This window comes from Prionailurus bengalensis, chromosome A3, assembly GCF_016509475.1.
Source record: "Prionailurus bengalensis isolate Pbe53 chromosome A3, Fcat_Pben_1.1_paternal_pri, whole genome shotgun sequence".
NCBI lineage: Eukaryota > Metazoa > Chordata > Mammalia > Carnivora > Felidae > Prionailurus > Prionailurus bengalensis.
The window spans coordinates 121368304-121383850 of record NC_057354.1 but is presented as its reverse complement, the minus strand read 5'-3'; the positions used below and the strand labels follow the sequence as shown (position 1 = coordinate 121383850).

Here is a 15547-nt window from a genome sequence, read left to right as displayed (position 1 = left end):
TATACTATTCATCTGGTAAAATCTCACTGCTATTCCATGGCCATACAAATGAAGGTGCTGACTGGCGTCACTAAACTCCTGACCACTCTTGACTGCCTGACAAGTTCATGTTTCCCTAGCCTATCAATCTGCTCCCCTCTCTCCTTGATGACCATTTCACACTCCTCTCCCTCACTCTGCCAGACTCGTAACATGTGTCATAAAAACTTTTCATCCGGCTTGTTGCCTTTTGATTTGAAAGCATCTTTTACTATACCAACCTCTTTATTTTTATACCAAAATTTGTCAATCTTTTCCTTCATGACTACTGATTATTGTTATGCTAAGAAAGCCCTGTCTCATACCATACATACCAAATATGTATTTTTTTAATTTTTTAAATTTATTTTTGAGACAGAGAGACACAGAGACACAGAATCTGAGGCAGGCTCCAGGCTCTGAGCTGTTAGCACAGAGCCTGATGCGGGGCTCGAACCCACGAGCTGTGAGATCATGAGCTGAGCTGAAGTCAGACATTTAACAGACTGAGCCACCCAGGCACCCTCCAAATATGTATTTTTGAAATTACATATTTGATCTGGATTTTTATTTTGGAGTGGAAAGAACAGCTATGAATCTAAAGTGTTTACTCCTCTACCATCTTCACCACTTACAATGTCTAGTACTTTTTGTGAAACCATTTATGAAATAATTCAGCCTTCCCAACTGATCTAAAATCCACCTCTTTTCTCGTACACTAAGTGTACACACAAGGCTACACTTATTTCAGTTTGTGGGTTTTCCCATGGACTCTTGTATGAGACTTCTAACTACCACAGCACTAGAATATGCAAATCCCTATCTACCCACTATCATCTTTTTCTATAATTTTCCTATTTTCAGACATTTATTTTTATGTCTTTCAGTGGGATTTTACTCATCTAATTCTAGGCACTTTATGATTATGGTAATATTACATATTAATTTTATATATTTTTGGTATATGAGAAAACTTTTCATTTTGGTAAGTTATTACTTTTTTAAGTTTTATTTTTATTATTTATTTTGAGGGATGGGCAGAAAGAGGGAGAGAGAGAATCCCAAACAGGCTCCGTGCTATCAGTGCAGAGCCTGACGTGGGGCTCCTGAACCAAAATCAAGAGTTGGACATTTAATGAACTGAGCCATGCAGATGCCCCTTGTTAAATTTATATTACAATGAATGTGTCAGGTTAACTTGCCTGCCTGGCCCATGTTTATTTGTCTCACAAGAAACACATCAGACAAATTCCAACAGGAGAGCATCCTACAGTATAACCAGTACCCTTCAACACTGTCAAAGTCATCCAAAACAAGGAAAAGTCTGAGTAACTGTCACAACCAAGAGGAGCCTAAGGGTCCATGACAACTAAATGTATTGTGGTATCCTAGATGGGATTCTGGAACAGAAAGAAAAAGCACCAGATAAAAACTACAGAACAATGAATAAAGCATGGATGTTAGTTAATAATACACGCATCGATACTGGTTAATTGTAACATATATGCCATATTAATGTAAGTTATTAATAAATAGGTAAAACTGGGTGGAAGGGTAGATGGGAAATCCTGTACTATCTGCTCAGTTTTTCTGTAAATTTTAAGCCGTTCAATAAAGGTGTATACATTTTTCTTAAAAAGGCAAATACCATAGAAGTAGAAAGCTTCGGGCAGAGTAAAGGTAAAACATGTACCTCTAAATTTGACAACATTCATCTAAAAATACCTACTTAGCCCACTTATAGGAATTTATTTTAATAATCCAAAGAAGGAAAATAGAATGTAAGGATGCATATTACAGTGCCATCAATATTTTTAAAAAATACAAATAAGGTTACTTTATCCAACAGAGAAAGGAATAAGAAAATAAATTTCACTCAGAATACTACACATCTACTACAAATGATAATTTCAAGGCTATAGCAGATATGTAATGTCTGTGATATAAAGTTTTTAAAAAATACAAAATTCTGGGGCGCCTGGGTGGCTCAGTCAGTTAAACACCCGACTTCGGCTCAAGTCATGATCTCATGGTTCGTGGGTTCGAGCCCTGCATCAGGCTGTGCTGACAGCTCAGAGCCTGGAGCCTGCTTCAGATTCTGTGTCTCCCTCTCTCTCTGTGCCTCCCCTCTTCATGCTCTGTCTCTGTCTCTCTCTCAAAAATAAAAACACTTAAAAAAATTAAAAAAATACAAAATTCTAGAATATGGAGGTAAATACTCAAAATTACATACGCACATGTCAAGGATTAGAAGAAAACCTCTTAAAGGAAAGGACTTTATCCTTGTGAAACACCTAATAGAGTATGACAGACTAAATGTTTAATATATATTCACCAAATAACGTTTATCACGGTTTTGTTTGTAATAGCAAAAACTTGAACAAACCAAACATGTGAAAACAGGAGTATGGGTAGTAAACAGAGTCTATTTACTAAATAAAAACAACACAGCCATTAATACTTATGAAAATTATGGAGTAACACAGAGAAAATATCTTCCAGGTAATAAACAGACAAAAATCTATAGTGATTCTAATTATGTAAAAATTACATAGGTATATATATATATCTATATATATCTATATATGTATATATATATATTCTGATTCAAAAGCATTAATATGCTAAAAGTAGTTGACTTAGGCTGAAAGACTGTAAAGAATTTTCTTTTCTCTACTTTTCAAGTTTTGTTGTTGTTGCTCTTTTTTTTAATCTCATAGGAACCACATATACCAAAAGGTCAAGCAATTAAAAACAGACAAATATGACCTTAGTAATTCAAAGAAGTCATGGTAAATTTACAACTTGTCTTTCAAAAGTTAGCAATGCCTTCTAAGGAGTTTTTTTCTCTGACACCAACCAATTCTCCAATTCTCTGACACCAACTGGGTGTCCAACAATTCCATTCAATTCTGATACTATCTAGAGTTACGCAATCCTCACACGTTAAGGCCTCAGTCCTGCAAGACTGCCTCCACTTCAGACACTGGTCACAAGTCCTGGGCCATCTTCTGACCAGCTGGCTATAAACCAGGGGTTCCCACAATCCCCTCCCTGGATTTGACAATTTGCTAGAAAAGTTCACAGAACTCAGAAAGAGTTAATTTATGTTTACTTAAAAAAAAAAGTTGTGTTTACTGTTTTGATATAAAGGATTAAAATTCAGGAATAGCCAAATGGAAGAGACACATTGGGCAAGGTCTGGGGGGCAGGGCACGGAGCTTCCATGCCCTCTCTGGGCATGTCACCCTCCCAACACCTCAGTGCCTTTACAAACCTGGAAGCTCTCTGAAATCACTGTTCTCGAGTTTTTGTACAGCTCAATCTCCAGTGCCCACCTCCTCTTCCTAGAGGTCAGTGGGTAGGGGGAAAAGTTCCAACCCTCTAATCTCTTGGTCTTTCTGGTTGTCCAGCCTCATCCTAAGGCTATCTAGGGTTACCACTCTAAATTACCTCTGAGGTAGCATACCTCAGGTGTGATGAGAAGGGGTTTATTATGAATAAAAGACACTCATCACTCAGGAAATTCCAAAGGTTTTAGAAGCTCTGTGCCAGGCACCAAACATCAAATATACTTTTGCACGCTTTTTTAACACAGTAGCAAATATAACCCAGAGCCTTGCTCTTGTCTATATTTTAGTCTATTATAAACAATCTTACGCAACAAGTCTGTTTTACCAAAAACAATTAACTAAAATTACCAATCTCCTCTCAAACCCAGCCATGATACATCTAGTGCTAAAAACTACAAAGGAAAGTACACTCCTCCAGACACAGCCTACTGCAGAGGCCTAAAGAGACTGGCATCCAAAACCAATGCCACACCCCAGAAGGTCCTGTGTGGGAATAGCTTCTACCTGTGAATGGTAGTTTCCAATGTCAACCAAAACACAAACAGAACAAGAGAGCAGAGGAAAGAAAATGAAACTAGTAGCCAGTGGATACAAAAGCATTCATCCATTTTCCTAATTCTATCAGTTTAAAGTTTTTTTTTTTTTAATATCAATACGTTTCAATTACTGGAAAGTATGCTATGACTGCAGCAAAAAGAATACTCTAAAATAGAACGTCCTAATTTACTGAAAAAGCAAATATAAAATAATAAATGTGGAACAAGGATTTTAAAAGCAAACTCCAAGTTCTGACAGGGAGAAAAACTACCACAAAATAACAAAATAGAGATACTCTTACATGGAAATAGTTATACTAAAACCAACAGTGTATCCAGAAAATATCTCTGAGCAATAACACCTAAGCAAAACAAGGCCTTACTTCCCCCAAATACTTCAAAATCACAAATTTACAAATTCTCTTCACCAATCTCAATTCTGAAGTCATGGACTTAAAAAAAAAAAAATCTGGCAATGGGGCACCTAGGTGGCTCTGTCGGTTAAATGTCCAACTTCGGCTCAGGTCATGATCTCATGGTTCCTGATTTGGAGCCCCATGTCGGGCTCTGTGCTAAAGCCTGCTTCAGATTCTGTGTCTTCCTCTCTATCTGCCCCTCCACTGCTCACATACTCTCTCTCAAAAATAAATGAACATTAAAAAAAATTTTTTTTTAAACTGGCAAACCTATCGTTGCTCTTTCTGGAAAAAACACAAATGCACAAAATGTGGCATACAATTCCAAAAGTTTCAGACCTCCAAAGCCAAAGTGTGAACTTACAGAGGATTCGTGTATTTCATAGTTAAGCCCCTTAATTATAAATACATGAATTCCCATTTTAAAAAATGTATACAATATTAGACTGTGAAAGAATCCTTCTATTTTATATTCCATTCATTCTCTATTCTAACCATGGCCCACCTAAGTGGGACAAGAGACCCAATCTAACCCCCTGCTCCCATTTTTCAGTAGAAAAAAAACTTCATGATGAAGAATTATACAATGCAACAGTTACACAAGAGCAAAATGGACAACAAAATTGGGGTGCCTGGGTGGCTACGTTGGTTAAGCATCCAATTCTTGATTTCAGCTCAGGTCATGATCTCACAGGTTCGTGGGTTTGAGCCCCATGTGGGGCTCTGTGCTAACAGCACAGAGTCTACTTGGGATTTTCTCTCTCCTCTCTCTGCCCCTACCCTGCCCACGCTCTCAAAAACAAGTAAATAAATAAATAAGTAAATAAGAAACAAAACTAAATCTAACACTGATTCTATAATTGTTTTAACATTTATTTGAGAGAGTGCACGCGTGTGCACACATGAGCAGGGGAGGGGTGGGGGGGTCCCAAGCAGGATCTGCACTGCTAGCACAGAGCTGGACATGGGGCTTGATCCCATAACCTGAGCTGAAATCAAGAGTCAGACACTTAACCGACTGAGCCGTCTAGATGCCCCAATTCCATAATTAATTACAGTTAATTCAAGAATAGCAACTTAAACCACATCAAACTCAAGACAATACCCATGATGCACTGAAAATCTAAGTGTGGGTGTGCACAGTAGGAATTTTTCAATGCTGGCAAAGCATTGTATAGCTAAACTAAATTAGAGCCCTCAGTAAGCTCTACAAATTGGTTAATTGTAGTTTATGAACACTAAATTTCAGTAATCGTTACTAACTCAGATTATCAGTAAGTAGTCCATACTGATATACAAAAATCGAAGACAATGGACATGAAAAAACAATAGCTCCTAAGAAATGAGGAACTAACTTGCATGTTAGTTTCATTTATCAGGAAAAGCCTTCTGCCCCAGCATGTGTCTTGAACCATACTGGAGAAGCAGCAATCTGATCCAAACATTTTCAGCCATTTTCCCACTGTGATTCTGTAGCATAACTCATCAGTAGCATAAAATATAATCTCCTAAATTGGATCCTTCACACATTGCTGGTGGGAATGTAAAATGATTCAGCTGCTTTGGAAAACAATTTGGCATTTCCTCAAAATGTTAAGCATAGACTACCACATAACTTAGCAATTCCACCCCTAGGTATGAACCCAAGAGAAATGAAAACATAAACCTATGTCCACACAAAAGTCTGTATACAGATGCTCACAGCAATATTATTCATAGTAGCCAAAAAGTGGAAACAACCCAAGTGTCCAACCACTGACGAATGGATAAACAAAATGTGGTATATCCATACAATGGAATATTTGGTCATAAAAAGGAATGAACTATTCATATATGCCATAACAAAGATGCACCTTAAAAACATTATGGTTGTAAAAGGAACCAATCACAAAAGACCATGCATATTTTATGTTCCCATTTATATAAAATACCTAGCAGTGCAATTGCTAGGTAGTAGGGTAATTCTATTTTTCATTTTTTGAGGAGCCTCCATATTGTTTTCCAGAGTAGTTGCACCAGTTTGCATTCCCACCAACAGTGCAAAAGTGTTCCCCTTTCTCTGAATCCTCTCCAACATGTTATGTACCACAGTTTCTTTATCCATTTATCCACTCATGGCCACTGGCTTGCTTCCATTTCTTGGCTATTGTAAATAATGCTACAATAAACATAGGGTATGTATATCTTTTCGAGTTAGTGGCTTCATTTCCTTTTTTTTAGGTCAATTTATTTATTTATTTATTTATTTTAAATCCAAGTTAGTTAACATATAGCGTAATAATTATTTCAGGAGAATTTAGCAATTCTTACATATCACACCCAGTGCTCATCCCAACAAGTGTCCTCCTTAACGCCCTTTCACCCCTTTAGCCCTTCCCTCCACCCAACACCCTTTCAGCAACCCCGAGTTTGTTCTCTGTAACACAGTATTTACCTTTTTTTTTTTTTTTTTAATTTTAGGACAGTTTTAGATTTTTTTTTTTATTAACCTGTTTTATTTTTTATTTTTTTAAATTTACACCAAATTAGTTACCATATAGTGCAAAATGATTTCAGGAGTAGATTCCTTAGTGCCCCTTACCCATTTAGCCCATACCCCCTTACACAACCCCTCCCATAATCCCCTGTTCTCCATATTTATGAGTCTCTTCTGTTTTGTCCCCCTCCCTGTTTTTACATTATTTTTGTTTCCCTTCCCTTATGTTCATCTGTTTTGTCTCTTAAAGTCCTCATATGAGTGAAGTCATATGAATTTTGTCTTTCTCTAATTTCACTTAGCATAATACCCTCCAGTTACATCCACGTAGTTGCAAATGGCAAGATTTCATTCTTTTTGATTGCCAAGTAATACTCTATCATATATATACCACATCTTCCTTATCCATTTATCCATTGATGGACATTTGGGCTCTTTCCATACTTTGGCTATTGTTGATAGTGCTGCTATAAAACATGGGGACGCATGTGGTCCTTTTGAAATAGCACACCTGTATCCCTCAGATAAATGCCTAGTAGTGCAATTGCTGGGTCATAGGGTAGTTCTATTTTTGTTTTTTTGAGGAACCTCCATACTGTTTTCCAGAGTGGCTGCACCAGCTTGCATTCCTACACAGTATTTATCTTAATTTCACTGAACAGGTACAACAAACTAAAGTCACCAATTACTAATAAGAAGGACATATTTTTCTCACTTTAATCAATATCTGAGAAAAAGGTTACTATTATTTTTACCTAAAGGCTTAGGGCCCTAAATTCACAAAGCATGTTGAGACTTAAAAGCTTCAAAGATTAACTTTTCTATAAAAACTTATTACTAGTTCTAGTTCTGCAACTTGGCAACCTCAGTTTAAGATGTTTAAATATAAATTATAAGTCTGACCTTTTACAAATGTTAAGTTTAGCCTACAAAGAATCAACCATTAAACCGAGCAGGTATAAAAGAACAGAAATGGTAAAGTAATACTGAAGTAGTTACTATTCCAATAATATTGCAGATTTAAATTAAATCAATTCTAGAAGAACTAGTCAACAACTTTGAACAAGATAATTCACCCACACAGAGGGGAAAAAAAACACCTAAGATTAGCTTGTGACTCAGCCTGCATTGCTATGAGGGGAAGGTGGGGGAGCTGGCTATTAGGTCTGTTCTCTTCAGTCTCCTATCAGGACTAAATATGAAAACAAAACTATTTACTTGTCTTGAATAAGAAGTATAGAGGGAAAACATTCATATAGATGCTTCACCTTCAAGTAAAATATTACCTCTCTGAAACAAAGAAAACTTTCTAAGTTCTGAAGCCATTCACATCTATATAAATATTTTAAATGTTTGCTGAAAACAAAATTAAAAGGTAAATGGGGAAAATGAGGAAAAACCACAAGTATAGTCAATATTTAAAAACCCTTTTTTTTAACGTTTATTTATTTTTGAAAGAGAGAGAGTGTGAGCAGGGGAGAGGCAGAGAGAGAGGGAATCACAGAATCTGAACCAGGCTCCAGGCTCTGAGCTGTCAGCACAGAGCCTGACACGGGGCTCGAACCCAGGAACTGTGAGATCATGACCTGAGCCGAAGTCGGACGTTTAGCCAACTGAGCCACCCAGGTGTTCCAAGTCAATATTTTTAATGTACAGAGAACTATTAAAGCAGATAAAGAAAACATTAAGACCTCAAAAAGACAGTTTTCCATCAACACCCAAAAAACAAATAATCCAGTGAAGAAATGGGCAAAAGACATGAATAGACTTCTCCAAAGAAGACATCCAGATGGCCAACTGACACATGAAAAAATGCTCAACATTACTCATCATGAGGGAAATACAAATCAAAACCACAATGAGGTACCACCTCACACCTGCCAGAATGGTTAACATTAACAACTCAGGCAACAACAGATGTTGGCGAGGATGCGGAGAAAGGGGAACCCTCTTGCACTGCTGGAGGGAATGCAAACTGGTGCAGCCACCCTGGAAAGCATTATGGAGGTTCCTCAAACAAAAATAGAACTACCCTAAAACCCAGCAACTGCACTGCTAGGTATTTATGCAAGGGATACAGGTATGCTGTTTCGAAGGGACACATGTACCCCAATGTTTATAGCAGCGGTATCAACAATAGTCGAAGTGTATGGAAAGAGCCCAAATATCCATCAACGGATGAATGGAAAAGAAGATGTGGTAAGGCACACCTGGATGGCTCAGTCGGTTGAGCGTCCGACTTCAGCTCAGGTCGTGACCTCACAGTTGGTGAGTTAGACCCCTGTGTCGGGTTCCGTGATGACAGCTCAGAGCCTGCAGCCTGCTTTGGATTCTGTGCCTCTCTCTCTGCACCCCCCCCACTCACATTGTGTGTGTCTCTCCCTCAAAAATGAATAAACAGGGGCGCCTGGGTGGCTCAGTCGGTTAAGCCGTCTGACTTCGGCTCAGGTCACGATCTCGCGGTCCGCGAGTTCGAGGCCCGCGTCGGGCTCTGGGCTGATGGATCAGAGCCTGGAGCCTGCTTCTGATTCTGTGTTTCCCTCTCTCTCTGCCCCTCCCCCGTTCATGCTGTGTCTCTCTCTGTCTCAAAAATAAATAAACGTTAAAAAAAAAATGAATAAACAAAACAAAGATGTGGTATACATATACATACATAGTATGTACATGTATGTATGTATATATATACATACTGTGTGTGTACACATATATACACAGTATGTATATATACACATACATACACAGTATACATATATATATACACACACACATACACACACACACAATGGAATATTACTCGGCAATCAAAAGGAATGAAATCTTGCCATTTGCAACTACGTGGATGGAACTAGAGGGTATTCTGCTAAGCAAAATTAGTCAGAGAAAGACAAATGTCATATGACTTCACTCATATGAGGACTTTAAGAGACAAAACAGATGAACATAAGGAAAGGGAAGCAAAAATAATATAAAAACAGGGAGGGGGACAAAACATAAAGAGACTATTAAATACAGAGAACAAACAGAGTGTTGCTGGAGGGGTTGTGGGAGGAGGGATGGGCTAAATGGGTAAGGGCCATTAAGGAATCTACTCCTGAAATCACTGCTGCACCATGTGCTAACTTGGATGTAAATTATAAAAAATAAATATATTACAGAAAGTTAAAAAAAAAAGAGTTTTCAAAAGGGGAAATGAAACTAATGAATGTCAATGTCACAAATAATCAAGGAAATGCAAATTAAGTTGCTTCTTCCAATAAACTTATTTATTTATTTATTTATTTATTTATTTTTTAATGTTTATTTATTTCTGAGAGAGAGACACAGAATCCAAAGCAGGCTCCAGGCTCTGAGCTGTCAGTACAGAGCCCGATACAGGGCTCGAACTCACAAACCCACAAACCCTGAGATCATAACCTGAGCTGAAGCCGGAAGCCCAGCCGACTGAGCCACCCAGGAGCCCCCTAAACATTTTTTTTTTTTTTAAAGAAACATGGCTAATACTCGAGGCCAGCAAAGGTGAGGGGAATGAGTGCTGCAGACATAACTCATGGGGGTGCAAACTGGTATTGCTCTTCAGAAGGCACTTTGAGAACATACAGCAAGAACCCTACCACTGTTCATATTCAATAAACCAGTAATTTCACTTCTGGGAATCTGTCATAAGAAAACGATGATAAATGCGGTAAATGTGAAGATGTTCACTGCAATTATTAGTTATTATAGAAAAAAACCTGGAAATAACCTGAGTGCCCCACAGTGGGGCAAATCAAGTATTATGCTGCTACTTAAATCAAATTCATTGTGACCTGTAAATTATATCTCAATAAACCGATTGTTTTAAGTTTATTTATTTATTTTGAGAGACAGCAAGAATGGAAGAGGGGCAGAGAGAGAGAATTCCAAGCAGGCTCTGTGCTATGAGCTCAGAACCTGCTATGGGGCTTAAACTCATGAACTATGAGATCATGACCTGAGCTGAAATCAAGAGTGAAGACACTCAACCGACGGAGCCACCCAAGCACCCCTCAATAAACCTATTTTTAAAAACACAAGTTTGGCTAGACCATATGATAACCTGGAAACGGCTTACATTCTTATAATTAAAATTTATGATATAAATGTGTATCATTATGAAAATAATAGCAGCCAACAATCACTGCATACTTCCCCAAATTCCAAGCCTGACACTCAGGTTTCTATGTGTTATCACTGACATCATCATTATCAGGGCCATCCTAGAAGGGTCTGAGGCTCAAGGCCACTCACCAATTATGGGGCTGGCCCAGATAAATTACACTTTAAAGAAGGCCTTATTGTAAACATTTTCATAGGTCCCTTGAGAATGTTAAAAAAAAAAAAAAAGAATTTTGAAATTGAATTTTAATTATTTCAGAAAAGAGAGGTACAGTGCCCCTAACATGCCCCCTTCCCTCCAAGCATAGCCAAGGGCAGCAGTCCTGGCTGACCTAAGCAAAAGACAGGCTTGATTATTATTGTTACCATATAGAAAGAATTTATTAGGAGATGGTCACACTAAACATACATTATCTCTTCATCCTCATAACAATGCTATGGATAAGTATTATTATTAAATCTCCACTTTTTTTAAGGAAGAGAAAACCAAGTCTTTTCAAAACTTACATTCACAAAGTTAGTAAAAAGCCAAGCCGGAACTAAAACTCACTCAGCAAAAGCCATGTTATACTCAACTACCAGGCTGTATTATAAAACATGCACAATAATATATATCTAAAAACACAAAAAAGAAAAGATACGGTGCATAGGAAACACCAAAATGTGGTTGTTATTGGTTGCTGGACTTGGAATGACTTTTTCTCCTACTTCTTTTTTTTCCTATTCTACAAAGTTTCTTCAATCAGTACATATTATTTCCACAGTAAATATATGTTTAAGTTACATAATGAGAAATAATGTTGAGGTGAAAAAGTAAAAGAATTTGGAAAAATATTTTCATTAAATGGCAGGTTACATTGTTAATATAACTCAGAGACAAGCAGTCAGTATACTTCAAAATTAAACTAGTAAATTTAGAGAAAAATGCCTCTTAACAAAACTAGAACAAAAACATAATGAATGCTGGAGAGAAAAGGAAGTGAGATCTAATCAAATGCACCAATAGCCAGAGAGAGGTGTAACTAGAACCCCAAGTCTTCAAGGTTTGCTCTTTCTCCTAAGGCTCTGACTTCCGGCAGAGGCTGCCAGTGGGCCTACCCCACCAGTTCACCAAACTTCCCAGGGCATTTCAAAATCTTACCAAGATTACATCAGGACCCTCCAACTTCCCCCATTACACTGGAAAAAAAGGGGGAAGTCAGAAGAAAAACTGAGCCTTGTTTTAGAGAAGAGATCTAGAAGGAAGATTCAAATACTCTGAACACCAGAAAAGGTACACTGGGGTGAAAGAGTTATTTATTTTATCAGGCTTTCCCAGAGGCAAGGTTAATAATCCTGTAAGTAACTTGCTGTTCCCAGAATGGGAAACTTCCAAGCCTGTTTTCATTCAATTTGTCTCTGGGCCCCTCCCTCTCTTTCCCCCCTTTCTCACTGAAAGCCCAGTTCCAATGCTACTTTCTCCATGTAAGTTTCTCTATTTTATATACTTGGAAGGTTGATTCCCTTCCTGATATCAACAACATCACCATAAGCACCTTTAATCCAAATTGACAAATATTTACCAAGTCATCAGATGTATAGCACTTGGATAAGATGTACAACAGCAGGGAATAGAGGTGCTTGGGTGGCTCAGTCAGTTAAGCCCCCAATTCTTGATTCTGGCTCAGGTCATGATCTCCCGGCCACAAGACTGAGCCCCACATCAGGCTCTGTGCAGAGTGTGGAGCCTGCTTGGGATCCTCTCTTTCCCTCTCTCTCTCTGCCCCTCCCCTACACGTACATGTGCACTCTCTCAAAATAATTAAATAAACGTTAAAAAAAGAAAAAAAAAGAGCAGGGTATACACAAAAGGAAAAGGCCAAAACTAAGAATTCCATATAGGTACTAAAGAAAGGACAAAAGATGAGCACCTAACTTTGCTTTAGGGAACCAGAAAATTGTTAGATGAGTAATCTCAGAGGAAATGACTCCTCAACTGAGTAATGTGAACTAATCAATAGGTATTACCCAGTAGGCTAGAAACAGAGATTTTTTATGAATTAGGAACAGAAACAGGCAAAGACACACAGGGAAAAAAGCTGAGAATTAAAAGACAATGTCATAGGACTTCATACATGAGGCTAATAATAGCACCTACCCCATAGGAATGCTGTAAAAATTAAATAAGGGAGTAAATATAATGAAATTAGAATAGTGTTATATATGAGAAGTCCTATGTAAACGTTAGCTATTATCGTTGATAAAAATCCATAAACAAAACTAAGAAAGAAACTTGGAAAAAAAAACTATAACTATATGGCAAAGAGTTACTATTCTTAAAATATAAAGAATCCTTAAAAATAACCAAGCGATGAAAATGCCAAAGAAGTGAGAAAGAGCAGAGGTAAATATTTCTAAAAGTAAAATCTTTAAAAATATGCCTTCAAAAATAGAGAAAGAAAAACAAGGTGGTCTTTATCAAATTAGGAGATTAAAAAAAAGAAGCCAATGTTTCTGACGATATGGGAAACAGGATCAGTTTCACTGGTAGGAGAACACTTCGGTACTGACAAGTTTTTCTAGAAGACAACTTGGCAATGCTTTTACATGGGCCATAGGAAGTGTCCATACCTTTTGATCCATGACTACGACTACTACAACTACTAGCAATTTATTCTAAGGAAATAATCATAGATGTGAACACAGATATGGTTACAAAGATGTTAACTGTGGCACAATTTAAAAATATAGGGTTGCCTGACTGGCTCAGTCAGTAGAGCCTGCAACTCTGTTTGTTTTTTTTTTTTAAAGTTTATTTATTTTGAGAGAGAAAGAGAGAGAGAAAAAGCATGAGTGGGGGGAGGGGCGGAGAGAGAGGAGCAAGTGAGATCCTAAGCAGGCTCTGCACCGTCAGCTCAGAGTCCCATGCAAGGCTCAAACCCACAAACTGTGGGATCAGGACCTGAGCTGAAGTCGGATGCTCAACCAACTGAGCCACCCAGGCACCCACCCCACCTTTTTTTTTTTTAATGTTTAAGAGAGAGCATGAGCAGGGGAGGGGCAGAGAGAGGGGGAAACCCAGAATCTGAAGCAGGCTCCAGGCTCTGAGCTGCTAGCACAGAGCCCAAAGCAGGGCTCCAACTCACAAGCCATGAGATCATGACCTGAGCCATGACCTGACCGACTAAGCCACCCAGGCACCTCCCCGCCTTTTTTTTATGGGGAGCCTGCAACTCTTGATCTCAGGGTCATGAGTTTAAGCCCCACATTGGGTGTGGAGCCTACTTAAGTAAATTTTTACAAACGAATAATAAAACTTAAATTTAAAAAATACAAACTACTTTAAAGTTACAGAACCAATATGAGAGGATAATATGAGCACATTAGCTGTGAGATCTTGGTAAAAGTACTAAACCTGTCCTTGTTCAATCTTCTCAACTGCAAAATAAGTAATAATAGAATAGCTTTTATGGAGAGGCTGAAGACTAAGTGAATAAAAAAATACATCAAGTGTCTCAAAAGTAACTAGAAAACAGTAAATGCTCAGTAAATGTCAGACGTTGTTAACATTCTATAGTAGCAAAGCAGTATTATTTAGTCAAGAAAACTATGCTGTAGGTAAGTATGCAATAAAATAGAACTATTTTTTGATAAATGTTAGTAAGCGAAAAAGCAGGTAACACACCACAGTATATAATTCCATTTTTTGCAAAGACAAATTTCTAGAAGGATATCTACCAAAGTATTAAGAGAGACCATTTCTCTGGGTAATATGATTCTCAGTGACTATTTTCTTCTTTCAATTTCCCCTGTTGCTTTCAAATTTTCCAAAAGAACATATATTACTCATCACAATAAAAATGGTATAAACAGAAAGCCTATAGGGTTTAAAAACAAACACAATATAGTGCTTTTAGGAAAAGTAAAATTAAGGTATCTATTCCAAACCATTTGATAAATCTCTGCTCTAGTCATGTTGTATCTGAGGTTTGTTTGTCTGCCTTTAAGTTATTAGAACATAGAAATATTCAGGGATCTGCTGGGTGCAAACCCAATAGTTATATTAAAATGACAGGGGTACCTGGGTGGCTCAGTTGGTTAAGCGTTCAACTTCAGCTCAGGTCATGATGTCGCAGTCCGTGGGTTCAAGCCCTGTGACGAGGTTTGTGCTGACAGCTCAGAGCCTGGAGCCTGCTTGGGATTCTGTGTCTCCCTCTCTTTCTGCCCCTCCCCCACTCATTTCTCCATCTCTCAAAAATGAATAAACGTTAAAAAAGCCTTAAATAATAAATTTTGCTAAATACAATACGTGAAATATAAGTTAACACATAAAGCACAAACAATAATCTTTTCCCAGGTCTTTCATTTTTTAATAATAACCTTGAAAAAGGCAAATTTACTTCTCTCAATTACCCCCCACCCAACTACCTACACATTCCCTACTCCCATTTCCTGCCTTACTTTTTCTCCACAGCACCTGGCAAATTCTAACTTCTAGACAGTTGATTGTCTCTCCTCTTTCTTCTTGAATATAAGCAGCATAAGGGCAGGGATTTTTGTATATTCTGTCAACTGCTTACATGCTCAATGCTTGGGGCAGTTCCTGGCCTGTACGCACATAATATTTGTTAGAGG

The 15547-nt window shown here is 37.8% G+C and overlaps 1 protein-coding gene across 18 annotated transcripts in view; it reads right to left on the bottom strand.

Moving 5' to 3' along the window:
* ITSN2 (intersectin 2) overlaps window positions 1-15547 on the bottom strand; it is a 147528-nt gene that overhangs the window by 125224 nt on the left and 6757 nt on the right. The window lies entirely within an intron of this gene.